The following is a 5535-nucleotide window of genomic DNA, read 5'->3' on the forward strand; positions in this document are numbered from 1 at the left end:
TTTAGGAAGAATTAACTATGTTTGGCGGTAGTCAAAAATTGCCTCTCTGTCAGTGGTGGCGACATTGAAGCTTTTATATATAGTTTTAGGTGATGAACAGAGGTAAATTTGGCGATTGATATTGCAGCAAAGCATATATGTGGATAGTTAAAAAAGAAAAGTGGCTATTGCTTATGCTTTTGAAATTATGCAAATTAATATTTATAGTTTAAATGTAGTACATTGTTATATAGGTAAATCTGGTGGTTTGGTGTGTATTCCTACGGAGGTGTGGGTGAGTGACCGCTGTTTATAGACGAATATATAACATCAAAATGGATTTTCATTAATCTTTATTACCTGCAAGTTAGGTGAGTTGTTCTTATAAGGAAATGAATTTGTTGTACGTAGGTGGCGGGTTGAAATCTTTTTATTCTGGGGGGTGGGGAGGGGGACGAAATAGGACGCCCAGTATGGATGCATGAGCCAGCGTTAAATATGAGTGTTTTCATTACGTGCATCAGTCAAAAATGGTTACTTAGTCGTAATGCATTTCGTAACAGAAATCAGTTGGGATTTTTTAACATATGCAGACACCTTATAAGGTCTTTTTTAAAACTGTCTTTCAATAGACTTTTTGCGTTAATCTTAAGGGCGTAATTAAGGTTTAGAATAGTTTCAGTAATCGTTTAAGCGTTGTTATCGAGACATTCCGGTCATGTTTAGACTCGATTATGGAAAACGAACCTTCGAAATCTCGGAACACCAATACAAAAGACTTCAAACTTTAAAGGAACATTCCTAATAAGTGAAAACATTTAAACCTTAATGTATTCAAAAGCTAACAGGTTAGAGAAATAATATGGTTAATATTTACTAGACCATACTGGATGAGTTCCAGCAAAATATACCCGGTGCTGGATAACAATTTGTTCCATGCAACGTAAAAACACCATACAAACAAACAAACCAGAAAAATATAAGGTAAAATATGCTGTGTCGATAATTCGTCAGTGCAGCTTAGTTAAGTTAATACATTGCTATTCCTAAAGTTCCTTACAGAATGATGTGTGATGCCACTTTTAGTAGCCATCAATCAGTCAAGCAATTAGTGTTGATTTCTGCTACTCTTGGTTTCGTTGACTGATGAGGTTAACCTGTTATTACCTGTGGGTTTTTTGATGGCAGATATATGGCTTATTAATTTATTAATTCATTTTCTGCTGAAATAACAGTACCACCATTTTGAGTAGAGCGTGAGTATAATTTGGATACAGGAAATATTGAATGTTCAAACCTGGGAACTCTCAGATGCGGAAAAGCCATTCAGTACAGATACAGATTGTCTCTGGAATTATTTTTAATTCAGTTATAGCTCCGACTACTATTAAAGATAGAAGGTATTACAGCACACTCTTGTATTACAGGAATATGTCTAGTTAACTAATGCAGGCGTTATTTTAGTCCAAGTGTTGGAATTCATGGTTAAGTATAGTTGGGTAATACACACACAACATTTTTAGTAAAGGGACGTGTTCGCTCAGTTTATATACATAAACTAAGGACGAATCAAGGTGATAATATGTATTTTAAGAGGTTATTATTTTCAATAATAGTCATAGTTCTACATTTCACGTGCTGAGTGAAGGTATAATCATATTCTTACGAAAAGGAGACTTCAGTCAAGCTGACGACATGAAACTCGAAAAGTGTTGTTTTCCAGTGCCCACTGTTTTTGGCTATAATGATAAAATTGTCTTTTTGTCTTTAAAATGGGTAAAAAGTCGATTGAAATATTATTACTGATTTTCTATAACCTGTAAAGTCGAAAGTGACAGAGTCAGGATTCTGAGCATGTTAAATTTAGCATCAAAAGAAAAAGGGGGGGGGGGGGGCACTGTCTTCTTTGGCACATAAAGGCACCTTTAATTAAGAAGGAAATGGCTGTACACTGCTCACCAGTCTTTTATAGAATATGCCAGTCTCGTTTAAACACCAGGAACTGGTAACGAAATAATTAACCGGTTGCATTTTTTCCCTTTTATTTAAGAAAATACACTTTTAAGGCAATTTTAGAATACAGTACATGTACAATATATGTAATTTATTTACAGAATCAATAAATAGTTATATTTTTTATAGCTCAACATACTTGAATTTACTATGTATATACATTATTGAATGACATTCCAACATCTCTGATGATCTGCTATTCACGACGCCATCCGTTAGTAACGTAAGTGTGCGTCGCGCCCGGTGCACTGAGGTTTCCAACCTTTTGCTGTACCTCCGTTCGTGTTCTCTTTCTTCGATCTTACTTTCCTCAACCCTCTCCTCTAGCAATTGTTTCATACTGCAACTTTTTTTCCCCTCCTGTTACGCCTTTTAAACCTTTTGACTCTTATTTTCTTTTCGTCTCTGAATGACGTCATAGGTCCCAGCGCTTGGCCCTCATATTAAACTGAATATTGCATCCTATTGTCCCAAAGCTCATATTACACGAGGGATTGACTGGTATAACTCCCTTGTAGTTTTAGGCCCATCATATTGTCTCAAACCTTATGTTACTCGAGAAATTAGCTGGTACAATTCGTTTTTAGTTCCATGTCCATCTATAATTATTTGTATCAAACATTTTTTTTATTATATGTGATTAATGTAAATCTTTTTTTGTTACAGACGTGCTTTCTCTTCAGGACCATTTCCGATCAAGCCGTTTCAGTACATCCATACAGTTGATACAACTCATTTATTATTATTATTAATTATTATTAACAGATCATTCAAGTCATTCGATTACGGAATAAGACAGAAACAAAAGTCATTGAATTGATTACAGACGCGAAATCCAAATAGAGAATTAATAAATCGGTGAGAGAGAGAGAGAGAGAGAGAGAGAGAGAGAGAGAGAGAGAGAGAGAGAGAAATGTCCCTCAACAAAGTGAAATCTGGTATAAGCGGTCTATTATTGCAAATTCATTGTCCGCCTTTAGGAACCATTTGCAAAGCTAAAAATGAGTTGATTAGTATCTTTTTTTGTAGTCAGTTGGTATCGATAATCAGTAAGTAAAAAAGTAAACCGAGAAACCAATAACACTTTTGAGATTCATAATTGTTACATCAACGCGGTATATCTGTGTTAGCTTTTGTTTTTAGGAATTATCATTTTATGGGGACGAATGCTTTTGTATCAAGTCGGTTTTATGGATGTACTGAAACGACTTCAGTTTGTACCAAAACGACATCGAGGTTAAATATGGTATTTAACATTCAGCAGGAGTCGACGACTGAACTTGCTAAAAAAAAATTTATTCTAAGTTAATTATTTTCGTTTTACCTCGCGGAGTAACCTTAAAAGCTTTGTTGTTGCTGCTTCTGTTCTGGTGGGGAGTGGGGCGGAGTGGTAGGACAGCCCTATGGGAGAACCTTAAAAAAGGTCTGAAAAAAGGTCTGAAAAAAAAGGTGTTTTTTCGCGTGGAGTTAAAGATCAGGAATTTTAGGATGGAAATTTAGGATTTTTTTATGAGAATGAAAAACGTCAAAAATAAATAGAGCTTGTTAAACAGTGCAGAACAATAATTTCTAATAAAGCAAAACGTTTGAAGACTGAATATAAAAATGTTTAAGATTCAGTCAAAAAAACATTTCCCCTGTAAACACAACCGTTACTGTAGGCCTTCTGCATAGTTTGATATGTAAATGTGTGAATATGGAAGTAGGAATAGGTCAATATGTCAATGTATGAATACTTGGTAGGGATAGTTTAATATGTAAATGTTTGAATATTGGGCAGGAATAGGTCAGTATGTCAGTGTATGAATGCTTGGTTGGAATAGGTCTATATGCCAATGTATGAACATTTGGTAGGAATAGGTCAATATGTTAATGTTAGAATATTTGGTAGGGATAGGACAATATGTTAATGTTAGAATATTTGGTAGTAATAATTTAATATTTAAATGTATGAATATGGAGGTATGAATAGGTCAACAGATTTACACAGGACCGGCCTGAACTTTTTGACCTGAAATGTCCATTTTAAATATACAATGAGAGGGGTCAGGAACCTTCATGTTAAACCTCAATTTCATTCTGAATAGTAGTAGGTTTGTCGCACTAATTATATTTTATGTGGTTATTCATCCTGTGTTAATGATTCCTCTTTGAAACCTGTTTTTGAAAGTGAGGTGGGCTAAGTGCTTTCATGCAAAGTGAACTAGATAGGACATCAACTGGTTTCTGAAGGTAATTCTGTCGTTTCTTGTGATACATTTACACATAACAGGTTTTTAAATTTGTTCTCTAGAGTCATATCGTGGCTTTAACTAGTACTAAATTCTTACAGATGACAGGATCTTCATAGCAGAATGGCTATGTAGACTTTTTTCATCTACAAATGTGTAAAAGCTACGAAGGACGATTGTGAAGCTTTTTAGATGAGTTTAAAAAGGGGTTTAAACTTTAATTAAGACTAAAATCACAGGCAAATACCGCGCCACAGTTTACGTGCAAAATGGGCGCTGTGTTTAGTACCAATCCCATAGGAATGAATGTTAAAAACATAAAAGAAAGACGGTAAATGTAATAAACATAAAAAATAGTCAAACATAAACATAAAACCAAACAAAAGACCTTAATTTACTGCGGAAGTGGTATTCGACACAGCTTCAGATCAGCGTATACGATTAGATATTTTCCCACTTTAGTATATTAAGCCTCCCTTTGTCACCTGCGTGATCTTGGACTTGTAAAGGTTAAACATTGGTCATATTAGGTTTTTTTTTCCAGACTGCCTTCCGACTGATTTTCCAAACAGGAATAGATCGCACTTAACGAAAGTCAGTTATATGCAGCATTTAGAAGTGTTTTGAAACTGATGGTTTGCAAGACATTTCTGTAGAAATTTCGTCAAAAATACCACAGCATCCAGAACCAGGTAGATATGTGGGATATCATTCTCTAGCCTTCTCATGAATCTGATTCTTGTTCAGATGCAATGAAATCAAAGGTGGTTATTTTCAATGTTTCAGCTCCTTTCATTCCTTTTGCTGTATCTTAATACACATTAATCTTTCGTCCAGCTAGCTATATCCTTAACCTTCTCCTAACAATTAACTGATTCATAGTTCAGCTTATTCTTCTTCAACTGCTTTTTTGAGAGTTTTCTTCCCCTTTACACCTTTTCAAACCTACTCTCAGTTTCCTCTCCAGCGCTGAATTACCTCATGGGTCCCAGTGCTTGGCCTCTGGCCCCTCTATATAAATTCCATTTCATTCCAATACCAAAAGATTGCATTTTATTTCAGATATATATATTCTCAACTTCTGCATAAAAACATCTTGGTACTATGAGATCTTGAAGTTCTACGAGACTAATTTGAATTTTCTCTGCTGTTCTCTAGTGAGTATATATGGGCCAGTTTTAGGTCATTTTATATGAAATGGTTTGGTTTGTTGTGAGCGCCTTGAGGTATGCAGTTGGTGAGAACAGTAACTGGCTCTTTTCCGAAAGTTACTGAGTCAACCAGGGGAGTGTTTGGATCCTTTGAGACAAAC

The sequence above is a fragment of the Macrobrachium nipponense genome, chromosome 25 (genome assembly GCF_015104395.2).
Source record: "Macrobrachium nipponense isolate FS-2020 chromosome 25, ASM1510439v2, whole genome shotgun sequence".
NCBI lineage: Eukaryota > Metazoa > Arthropoda > Malacostraca > Decapoda > Palaemonidae > Macrobrachium > Macrobrachium nipponense.